This window comes from Crocodylus porosus, unplaced genomic scaffold (assembly GCF_001723895.1).
Source record: "Crocodylus porosus isolate Cpor-Errol unplaced genomic scaffold, CroPor_comp1, whole genome shotgun sequence".
Classification (NCBI taxonomy): Eukaryota; Metazoa; Chordata; order Crocodylia; family Crocodylidae; genus Crocodylus; species Crocodylus porosus.
The window spans coordinates 72,893,334-72,905,950 of NW_017728909.1; the positions used below are offsets into that span (position 1 = coordinate 72,893,334).

The 12,617-nt window shown below is 43.7% G+C and overlaps 1 protein-coding gene across 1 annotated transcript in view; it reads left to right on the forward strand.

Moving 5' to 3' along the window:
* The window catches only part of MAN2A1 (mannosidase alpha class 2A member 1), a 225,671-nt gene that overhangs the window by 65,621 nt on the left and 147,433 nt on the right, over nt 1–12,617 (forward strand). The window lies entirely within an intron of this gene.

Consider the following 12,617-nt stretch of genomic DNA (forward strand, 5'->3'; position numbering starts at 1 on the left):
CCTGGGGATTTTTAAAAGGAAGTTAGATGAGCACCTTGCCGGGGTCATCTGACCCCGGTGCTCTTTCCTGCCAAGGTAGGGGGTCGGACTAGATGATCTACCTAGGTCCCTTCTGACTCTAGCTACTATGATACGCTGCATAGAGGTCCTTTCAGTTCCATGCTGTTATTAGAGGGATAAGAGCTCTGAGTAATAAGGTAATATGCTTTAATAGGGTTCCGAAAAGGTAAGTTCAAGCTGTTGTTTCCTGAAGTAGCCATCACATTTAGTTCAGCTTATATGAAACCTTTAATATTAAAATCGATGGGATTTGACTTCCCAGGATACTTATGGGTGTCTTAAGTGGATTATGTTGTCAGGGGAAAATTGAAAGAAGGTTGGTGATAGGACTGCAGAAATATTTCAGTTAAAATGAATGGTTACATTTATGTGTCCAGAGTTAGCAATGTACATTGGTTTAATACATACGTGTTTACAAGATTAAATGCCGTATAGGTGCAAATCTTAATTATTAAAAAAATGGAATACACTTTCAGGCAGGCTGTTCTTTTGGAGCCTTCATGTAGGGCTTCTGCAACTCTGTTCCTTATTTGGCAGGTGATCTATTGTTTTGTTAGCAGTTATGAGATGTTCAGGGTGACTTATTCTTGACAGAAGCTTGTATAAAAAAAAATGACTAGATTTGGACTGTACTTATTCCACTTTGTATAGTCCAGCAAGTCAATACACTTGTCTGTGTTCTGAGTTGAAAGTTCATACCTCTTTTTGCTTTCCATCCTCTTCCCTGAATTTTTTGTATTCATGTTTTAAAACAGGGCTATCCACCTTTAAATGACTAGGGGTTTCAGGGTGAGCTACAGGCCCTTCCAGTTCACATGTTGTGCAGACACAGTGTGCTACCATGCGCCACTTCCACTGCTGCACCATATGTGCCCATATTCTCTCTCTGCCTTCTCCCCCACAGGCATTGCATGTCCACATTAGGCCCTCTCTGTGCATCCATTCAGGTACTTGTCTTCCCTTGGCCCCCCCCAGCTGCTTCACTCATTCACATAGCCCCAGGTTCACCCTCAGCCCCTCTGCATTGCCATGGCATATGGCTAGGCCATGAAAGTTGGAGGAGGCAGGGGGCCTGAAGAGTCCATTAACTGTTGCAGCCAAAGCACTGCAGAAAAGGAAAGAGGGCAGGAGCCCAGGGACCAAAATGGAATCCCTTTTGTGCCTCATATGGCCCATGTGTTGCCAGTTGGACAGCCAAGTTTTAAAAGACATATGTAGGTATTGTCTTGTCATGTTTGTATACCATATTTAATACAAGTTTTAACTACAATTTAGATGTACTGTAAATTATGCATTTTAGATGCAGGGGCCACTTGATCAAAAGAGTTGAAGAATATCTAATCAAAGGTACACATCACACTTGCAAGTCAGAGCAGAAGGATAAGAAATGGGTTTTACCTCAAGCAATAGAATTTCTTCATGGTGGGAGGGGGTAGTTCATGTATTATGCTTTAAAGAATTTTAAAAAGAGGTATTTTCATCTCCTCTCATTGTAAAGGAAAAAGCACCACGTTAAAGCCTCACAAAGAATTACAGAAATAGTAAAAGTAATGTCTTTTAGAGATATTCTGACATTTTTATTCAACTTCAGGGCAAACCTGTTTGGGAAATTTTGTTTAACTCATGTTTCTGCTTGAAAAGAAAAAAATGACAGCTATATAAGCTTCTTTACTTTTCTATTTGAGGATATCCTCTATCTAAATAAAGCAGTATATCTTAACTTCTAACGCAGATATCATATGAACAATATATTCCTGTAAGTAATGAAGAAAAAACATTATGTAAAAATATAGTAACTAATAACTTTGCTACCAAAGGCTGCTAATCTATTCTGAGTATAGAATATTTATATTAATTTTGAAGTGACATGGGCATCTGGTAATGCCTAAACAATTGGCCTACTAAACTCTCAAAAAATACTTAAGAAGAGACCATTCCTTCTGTGGGGAATATTAGGTAATGTGGTCTCTTAACACTATTTTATGTATAAGATTGTGAGAAATAAATCTTGTTATAGGATACAAGACTAGTTTAAAGACTGAGGACTTTGTGAATGAGTATATTCCAGGGTGCTCCACCTTGGGAAGAACAACCAGCATCCTACTTATAGGCTCAGCAGTGCTAAGCTTGCTGTTACACAAATTGCCAATTGCTCAAATCACAAGTGAGACTTTATAAAGGGGAATAAGGCAAGGTGCCACGTTTAGTGATTACACAAGTTAGACATAGAGGTTCAGGCACACCATTCATATAAACACACAAAAATCATCATACACATCATTACACACAGGCATACACATACACAAAACAACCATTTTATCCACACACACACACCAGATATAGTTACCTGCAGTAGTTGCTCAATATCAGCCCAGGGTGGGCAACCCAGGCTTATTGAGTAGAAGATGATGATTTGAAGATAGCAGATTTAAAGATAACAGCTGGAGCGGGGTGAATAGATACACCTGTGCTCTGATGACACAGCAGTAGAGAAAGAGACTCACCTAACTTGGCATTTTCAAAGTGTTCTTTTATAGAGATTGGCATCCTTTGTTTCAGTGCTTTGGGGTTTTTCCATACCCAGCTTCTGTTTTTGTGGTTGTTCTTCTTTTGTCTTCAGCTTATCTTAGTCTTGGAGTATTTTTGTTGTCCATCTGGCAGAATTTCTTCTGTTATCTCCTTTGTGCCCTCGAGCTTCAAAGGGATTCTTCAGCCGTTCATTAATTAGTTTACTAACTGGTAACTTACATTTGATGCCTTGTTGCTTACCTAAACAGTTAAATCATCTCCCATCTCTATGCCATTTTCTCACCATTCACCCTTTTACACACAGTCATACGTAAAGGCTATGCAGAATTCATTTATGTCAAGCAGATTACTATTATTACACTCTATGTTAACATCAGCTACATTAGTTCAGTTCATACTACATTGCTATCACCATGGGGGTCTTGATTGACCACAAGATGAACATGAGCCACCAATGCAATGCTGTGGCCAGCAAAGCTAACCAAGCTCTGGCATGCATCCATCGAGGCATCTCTAGTAGAGCTGTGCGAAATGGCTACATTTTATTTCTGTTTCAGATTTGGCTGTTTCGGAGGGACAGTAATTCATTTTGGTGTGTTAGATCACTGCTGCATTTTGTTTTGGCCACATCTGCTTCAGAGTTTCAACGCTGTTTCAGGAGAAGCACCAGTGACTGTCCTGCGTGGCCCCATCCCCTGCCTGGCCCCAGCCTCCCACCATGTTGGGGGCGGGGAGGGAGAAGCCCCGCATTCACCAGCTGTAGCAGTGGCAATCAGGGCCTCTGAGGGTTTGGGTCAGAGCCCTCCCATTCAGGGTGGGGCAGTGGGGGGCAGCAGGGATCATCCCCCCCCCACCTGGCACCTGCGTGGTAGCTGCCCCATGGTGCAAATTGCAGTGTGGCTCGGCATTGTGCTGTGCACTGTCTGGGAACTGGGGCTGCTGGGGCTGAGTGGTGCCGGGCTCTGGCTGACTGCTGGAGCTGCCCTAGCTTCCAGACAGTGCCTGGTGCCCTGCCAAGCCGTGCTGTACCCATGTGATGCAACAGCTGCCCACGGGGGTGCCAAGCGGGGGGGGGGTGATCCCTGCTGCTCCCCATTGCCCTGGGGGGCCTCTGCCATGAGCCCTCAGGGGCCCTGATCCCCACTGCTGCAGCTGATGAGTGTGGAGCTTTTTTTTTAAGTGCTGGGGGCTGGGGCTGGGTAGGGCAGCCATGGGAGCTTCCCCCTGGCTCCTCTAGATGTGCCTGCCTCTGCCCTGCCAGAAGAAGCCACGGGAGAAGCCCCCATGTCTGCCCTGCCTGGCCTCATCCCCCATACTGCCCCAGACTCTAGGCACTTTAAAAGAAGGACTGAGGACTATGTTGGACTATTCCCGGGAGGCGCCTCCAAAACATTCGAAACATTTCTGAAATCTTTGGCATGGTTTTATTTTGTTTCAGAGATGTTTTGGAGCCTTCCGTTTCATTTTGCACTTGGTGTTTCGGGTGCCGAAACAGGCTGAAACACCTCTGAAATGAAGCGGCTGCCAAAGTTTTGCATAAACCTAATCTCTAGCAAAACCAGGGATGTCATCCTCCTGCTTTACTCGGCCTTGGTGAAGAAGCAACTGGAGTATGGTGTCCAGTTTTGGTCCCCCCAGTTCAGGAGGCACGTGGATAGGCTCGAGAGAGTCCAGAGAAGAGCCATCCATATGATCAAAGACCAAGAGAGCAAACCTTATGAGGGGAGGCTGAAGCACATGGCACTCTTCAGCCTGGAGAAGAGATGGTTCAGGGGAGACTTGGTGGCAGCCTATAAATACATAAGGCTAGTGCATCAGGATCAGAACAGTTGTTTACCAGAGCTCCCCAAGGAATAACAAGGTCCAAAGACCACAAACTCCTAGGAGGCTGATTTTAGATTGAACATAAGGAAGAACTTCTTCACAGTTGAGTGTCCAGGCTCTGGAACAGACTCCCACCAGAGGTGGTGGCCTACTCTCGACTCATTCAACAGGCATTTTGATCCCCGCAGACTTCCTTCCTATGGTTGGGGAGCTGGACTCAATCTCATGAGGTCCCTTCCAGCCCCTAATGTCTATGAAGTCTATATAGGGAAGCCCTTAACCTAGGGGTGGGCAATTATTTTGGCTGGAATGCCACTTAATGAGTTTTGGTGAGCTGTCGAGGGCTGCAAGGGTGGCCCCGCCCCTTGATGAGTGGCCCACACCCTGGTCACCAACTTGGGAGCAAAAGTTCTGCCCACTAGCCCTTGCCCTTTGCCACTGGATGTCCTCCCCTTGCCTCAGAAGTACTCATTTTGGAAGGGGAAGGTAACCATCTTGGAACCATAATAAAACTAAATCATATACAGAAATCATAAACAGGAATCAAGGATAACAAGAAGTCTTTCTTTAGGTATGTAGGGAACAGGAGGAAAGCAAATGGGAGTGTGGGGCCACTGCTCAACAACATAGAGCTGGTTACCGGAACTCAGGAAAAAACTGAACTCCTGAATGACTACTTTTGCTTTAGTACTTCACTGGGCCAAGGGAAAAATCATGCCCACAGAATGGGCGTGGTAGGAATGACAGCCTTCCTACTATTGCTGCAGAACTGGTGCACGATCAATTAAAAATATTAGACTTTTATAGAAGTCAGCAGGACCGGACAAACGTCATCCGAGAGTGCTGAAGGAGCTGGCTAAAGTCATCATGGAAGCCCTGGCAAAACTTTTCAAAAATTTGTGGCACTCTGGAGAGGTCCCTGAGGAAGAGGACCAATGTTGTGCCCATCTTCACGAAGGGGAGGAGAGAGGACCTGGGTAACTATAGGCCAGTTAGCTTAGCTTCTATCCCAGGAAAAATCCTGGAAAAATTCATTAAGGAGTCTATGTGCGATAGGCTTGCAGAAGGTAGGATTCTGAATGACAGCCAGCATGGCTTCATCATGGGCAAGTCTTATCTTACCAACCTCATCTCCTTCTATGATCAGGTACCTCACCACCTGGATAAGAGAGAAGAGGTTGACATTGTATACCTTGACTTCCAAAAGACTTTTGATTTAGTATCCCACGACGTTCTGATTGCGGGCTTACTGTGTGACAGTTAGATGGTAGGAAGCTGGCTGCAGGGTAGGATCCAGAGAGTTCTAATTAACGGATCTATGTTGTCCTGGCAAGATGTGCTCAGTAGTGTCTCTCGGGGTTGGTGCTTGATCTAGTTGTGTTCAACATCTTTATCAGTGATTTGGATGTGGGGGTGAAGAGCTCACTGGCCAAGTTGGTGGACGACACCAAGTTATGGGGGAGCATGGTCACACTTGAAAATAGGCTGCAGATACTAGCGGACCTAGACAGGCTGGCAAGTTGGGCGGATCAGAACCAGATAAAGTTCAACATTGAGAAGTGTAAAGTGCTCCATCTGGGGATGAACAATCCCCAACGTATTTATAGGCTTGGTAGCGCCAAACTGACCAGCACCTTGAATGAAAGGGACCTTGGGGTAATAATAGACTGCAGTATTAATATGAGCCCATCAGTGCAATGCTATAGCCAGCAGGGCAAATAATACTCTGGCATGTATCAATAGATGCATCTCAAGCAAAACCAAGAGCTGATTCTTCCGCTCTACTCAGCACTGGTGAACCTGCAGCTGGAGTACTGCATCCAGTTCTGAGCACCGCACTTTAACAAAGACATGGAAAAGCCTGAGAGAATCCAGAGAAGAGCCACCTGTATGATCAGAGACTTTCGCGGCAAACCATACGAAGAAAGGCTGAAGGACCTGGGACTCTTCAGGCTAAAAAAGAGAAGGCTGAGAAGGGCTTAATAGCAGCCTGTCGCTACATCAGGGGAGTACATTAAGGGCTCGGCGAACAGCTGTTCCCCAGAGCACACTTGGGGAAAACCAGGAATAATGGGCACAAACTCCTGGAAGACCGTTTCAGGTTCAACATTAGGAAAAACTTCTTCACAGGTAGGGTGTTTAGACTTTGGAATAAGCTCCCTCCAGATGTGGTGCAATCACCTACCCTGGAAATTTTCAAGAGAAGACTGGTTGGTCACCTTGCTGGGGTGACCTGACCCTTAGTTGTCTTTCCTGACTAGTGCAGGGAGTCTGGACTCAATGATCTTCTGAGGTCCCTTCCATATTTACAGTCTATGAATCTATATACTAAAAGTCAAACACCTACTATAACATTTTAGTTTTATTACAAAAAAGTTGTGGTCTTGATTTTTTGCATACTGTATATAAAGATGATTGCATAATAACTCAAAAATGGTATTACTCTTGTATATTGTGTGGGTGGGTTTGTGTGTATAGTAGCGTGTGGGGGTGTGTCTGACAGGTTTAAGAGAGGGTGTGGTTGTGTGTGGGGGCATAGGGTCTGTTGGAGGGTATATATGTGGAAGTGGTGGTGAGGGCAGAATGTGGGTGTGTTGGGTTTTGGGGTGTGAGGGAGGGTGAGGTTATATGAGGGACCCCTCATATACTCCCCTATGGTGCACAGCCTCTGCTGCTGGCAGCAGCAGCAACAGGTGACAAGATCACTGGCTGGCCAGTCCGCCTCTATTGCGCAGGACTCTGCATAGCACATGTACAGTTCCCAGCACTCATGCCACTGGGGGAAGCCCCACATGAATGGAGCTGGCTGCCTTCCCCATTCCCTGCTGTGCATGTCCCGGGACTCTGCCAGGAAGCAGGGGGCGAAGCTTCCTTCCACTGCTGGTGGAGTTTTGGGACCTGCACAGCCGAGGGTGAGGAAGGCAGCCCCTACCCTCCCTCACGCCCACATCCTGCCCATCTGAGCTCCCTGCTTCCACCAGTTTCAATCCCATGCTCCAAGTTCCCGTACAGCTGCATCTCCCCCTTTCCCTACCACTGCCACTTCCCTACCTAAGCTTGAGCAGGTTCCTTGGTGGCTGCAGCAGTGACAGCAGTAGTCCTGCTTGGTAGCTGCATGCTAGCTGGGCTGGGCCCTTCTATGCACGAGGTTGGGAGCGAGGCATGCAGGCTGGGGTGGGGTACAAGTACTTGGATGGAGCCTGTGGCCTGGATGTGACCCTCAGGCTATATTTTGCTTGACTGTGCTTTAACCCCTCTTATTGAGTGCAGGGGAAGGCCGTAGTGAGTAGAGTTGCTACAGCCTGCTGAAGGAGTGCATGCTGCCATTGGCTATGTGTAGGGGGTGCACATGCACCCCCTAGAAACGCCAGCCGTGAAACTAGAAGTATCAGTGGAAGTGCACTTTCGGTTTCACCACTGGTGATTTTGGGCTTGATGATTGGCTGCTAGGGGATCTCCCTCCCTCCCCTGTCAGTGATCTGGTGCCTCCTTAGACTTGGGAGGCACCAGGCATGGAACAGTGAGCTTACCAGTTAGAAACCCTTGCAGCCCATGAGGGATGAAGTAAAATGGTAAGCTAGTTTATTGGTAAAAGGGGAAACCCCTGGGCCTGGCCATGAGGGTCAAGGGTCAGGTGACTGGAAGGGGGTGTAGCAGAAGATCCTTATAACCCTGACTCCTAGGATAGAGCCTTGCAACCAAGAATATAGTTAAGAAAGCAAGAGAATCGCATTAAGGGGAGCATCTTGTAAATTTGCCACTGTATTTTCAAGATTTTCAGGGTAAGATGAAATGTTCCAAAACACTGTGAAGGAATTGGATTTGAGTTTTTCTAGTAACAGTGTAGTAAGATTTGAAATACTTTTGCTTATCTTCTTTTGGTAAATATCAGACTGTTTAAAGACTATGTAATTCCAAAAAGACAGACAAAAACTAATCATGGTAAACGAATAAAAATAAAACCATTTAATCAGTATTTGAGATAAACAGCAGTAAATTGATTCTGTCAAGTCCAGTTTCTTGAATATCTTCTTTAAGTAATTTAAATCTTGTCCTTGGTTACAGAATACTCAATTAAGATCATATAATGTTGTTCATTTATAAGCTGTTTAGGTTGTCCATGTTACAGGGGTATAGATTGTAGCCATGTTGGTCTAAGGACATAAGCAGACAAAGTTATAAACCTTGATATCTTTTATTAGACCAACTTAAATAGTTGGAAAAATTCTTCTTAGCAAGGTTCCTCAGCCTGATGAAGGGTATTTATACCTGAAAGTTTGCTAAGAAGAATTTCTTAGCAAGAAATTTAAGAAGGAATTAATTACTAATTTGGTGAATAATTTGGTAGTTAACCTGAAAAATAGTGTTTTGCCACATGCAGATTTTTCTCTTAAAATCTAATCCGGTTAAAAATCTCTAAGAAATGGTAAGTCACACTCAATAGTTGTAATTAAATGCCTGTTTTTAATCCTTGTATATTTTAAAGTCCGTCAAAGAAACTCAAATTACTGAAAAACAGGGGTCACATCCCTGAAGTACCTTTCAGAGAAACAGTAATTAAGATTGGCCTTCCCTTTTCTTTTTTCTCTAGACCACAAAGCTTCCTTTTTTTCTTTGAGATAAAATTATTTGACACTTAGTAACTCTAAAAATGTTCTTTGTTTGATGTATATTTTGGAACTTAGAAGTTTTCAGCTCTTTTGAACATGCTTGGCATGTAAGAGAGAAAATAAATGGTACACAAAAATAAATGAACCATATAGTCATAATGAAAAGAGAGAGAGGCAAGGAACAATAGAAGATATCCAAAGAAATCCTTGCCTTTTGCATAATTCCTAGACCATCACGGGTATAACAGCACTCTAAATTAGGAAAGAGAAGTTTGGTAACCTCTTAGGGGAAAAAAGGAACAAGCCTGAAAGGTTAGAAGGGCAGGAAGGAAAACTTTTTATCAAGAATTTATGCACATTTTTACTTGGTCACAAAGTAAAGCAAAATTGCTTAAACTTTTTAACATAGCTCTGTTACCAACCAGTCCCATCTGTTGTTTTCCAGGGTAGAGCTCATCTGCCTATGTGAGCCCATGCACCTGCAGATGCATGCGTGCTTGCTTGCTCGCTCGCTCACTCCAGTTTTGTTAAGATCTGTATTCCAGTGCTACAGAGTTTATCAAAATTCCCAGTTTACTACCTAATTATCAAACAGAGTCCTACCGAATAGAACATAAGAACTGCCATTTACTGGGTCAGACCATAGGTCTATCTTTCCTGGTATTCTGAAAGGGAGAGTGAACAGGGTATAACCTATAATTCTCCAGCATTTAAGGTTCAGGAAGTTTGATCCAGAGGAAGTACCCTTAGCTCTTGTGCTCAGTCCATTTTCTGAACCTGGTTAAACTGTTTCTACATGTTTGTTGTGGCAATGAGTTCCACACTTTAATTACAAACAGTGTGAAAATGAACCTATTTTCTTTTAGTTGTAAACTTACTCCTAGTAGTTTCATTTTGGCTAGGGATGGAATTTGCACATAAACCAGTTTCTCTTCAGAAACTGGTTTAATAAACCTGTAACAGAACAGAAGCTCAGTGCACATAAATTAGTTTCAAAATGGCTGGAACTGGTTGAAGATAAACTTGGTTGAATGTAGTATCAGACTTAACTGATATAGGTCAAACTGGTTTATGAAACTTCTGTCCTAGACCCCTTTCTGGTTCAAGTTAAATCATAGCCCCCCCAAACATGGGCTGTGTTCACTTCTTCTTCTTACTGTCTCCAAGGTCTCTGGGATTTTCAGCACAGTCCTGCTGCTGTGGGTCTGGACAGGGTTGCTCCTCATTTCCTTTTCCTGCTTCCAGGTGCTTCTGGGATTTGTAGTCCATGATCGCAGCCAGCGGGATTCCACAGGATTGTACCCTTCTGTTCAATACAGAGAGAGGCCTATTCTTATTCAAGCTTTTATGAATTCAGTACCACTACCACCGTCCCCCAACCCCCCAGCCTGGCAGATGCTTCCGACCCCCTGCCCAGGCAGGCCCTCCAGCTAGCTGGAGTAGGGAATGGGGAAAGCCTTGGACTGGGAGGTGTGCTGTAGTGCCCCCTAGCTTCTGGTGGGCTACTGAAGGCATGTGCCTGTATTTGCTGAATCAAAAGATAATGTCTGTTTGCTTGCTTGCTGGTTCAATCTCTGCAGTTTAGACTAACCTGCAAAGACTGTATTGATTCAGCCTTGGGCTTTTTGACGGTCTGTACTTGGCCTTTATGACCCCTACTTCTTGTATTGAGAGAGATAGTAAATAATAAATTCCTATTTAGTTTCTCTTCACCATTCAGTATTTTGTAAACACTTACCATGCTCCCCTCAGCCCCTCCCACCCCAAGTGTTTCTTCTAATCTGGGTAGCTAGATTCTAATCTCATCACACAGAGGCCCCTCCATTCCACAAATCATCCTTGCTGCCCTTTTCTGTACCTTCTCTAGTTCTTCTATATCTTCTAGTGACATGTGAGGACTGAAACTAGGCACAATATTCAAGGTGTGGATGCACCATAGAAGGGCATAATGATACTTTGTTTTGTTAACAGTTCCCTTCTTAATAATCCCTAACATCTTATTTGTCTTTTTATTGGCTGCTGAGTACTGAGCTGATGTTTTTAGCAAATCATCCTCAGTGACTCCAGGATCTCTGTTACATTAGCTGTGTAGTAACAGCTAATGTAGAGCCCATTATAGTATAGGTATAGTTGGATAATTTTTCCCATGTGCATCACTTTCCACTTATCTACATTGAATTTCATCCAGCATTTAATTGTCCATTCACTTAATAGTTTGAGATCTTTCAGTCTTTCTTCACAGTCCACCTTGGTCTTTACCACTCTGAATAATTTTGTGTTATCTGCAAATTTGGCCACCTCACTACTCCCCCCCTCCCCTGCCCCCTTCCAGATCATTTTTGAATATGAGAGAGAAGAGAAGGTTGAGAGGTGATCTTGTGGCCACCTACAAATTCATTAGGGGGGCACAGCAAGGAATCGGAGATGCTCTGTTCACCAGGGCACCTCTTGGGGTAACAAGGAACAATGGTCACAAACTGACAGAGCAGATTTAGGCTAGAGATCAGGAAGAACTTCTTCACAGTAAGACTGGCCAGAATTTGGAATGGGCTTCCAAGGGAGGTGGTGTTTCCCCTACCTTTGGGGTCTTCAAGAGAAGGCTGGATAGGTATCTGGCTGGGGTCATCTGATCCCAGCACTCTTTCCTGCCTAGGCAGGGGGTTGGATTTGATGATATGCTGAAGTCCCTTCTGACCCTAGCATCTATGAATCTGTTAAACAGCACCAGTTCTAACACAGATCTCTGGGGGAACCTGCTGTTTACTACTTTCCATCCTGAAAACTCACCATTTATACTCTCTTTGTTTTCTATCCTTAAACCAATTTCTAATCCTTGGGTGGACCTTGCCTATAATGTCATGGCTATCTAACTTCATTAACAGCCTTTGGTTGGGGACGTTGTCAAACCCTTTTTGGAACTCCAGATATACAATGTCAACTCGAATATTTAATTACAAGTTTGGAAATTTTGGCAATTCATGAAGATTGTGATGGTAATTCTTGTTTAATTATATTTTTATCAGTATGTCACTTAAATTTCTGCAGCTACTTTGCTTTACTTGTGACCATTTGAAAAAAACCCTTTTATGTTATTAAAACGTAGACTCTGTTTTCAAATGCAAATTTAACTTATTGAAAAATTCTTTTCTAATTTAGTTGGGAAGTTAGTTCTGTGTTGAGGTCCAAAACATAATGTTGTTGAGCTACATAAATCTATTTTTGAGCAGTAGTGGATCCAGAGCATTGGAATGGGATATGTGGAGATGAAGAGGTCACTGCCCATGCATTTAGCAGCTGAACTAGAGTACTTGCCAGTGAAGCAGGATATTACTGCATCCCTCTAGATCTGCTCCTACCTGAGAATTCTTTCAAATAAATGACACTGAAAATTAAATTATTAAAAAATACTGAAGGATGGATTCTTATGGAAGGTAGCACAGTTGAATTCATTCAATGCAATATCTTTAACTGGATCATTAAAGGCTTGTTTCTGTGCTCATTGAAGTTGCTGCAAAACTGCTAATGCTTTAATGAGGCAGGTTCCTAGCCAGCATATATTAAAGATGAAACTGTTTTGTGCTAGTGTTTAAATAA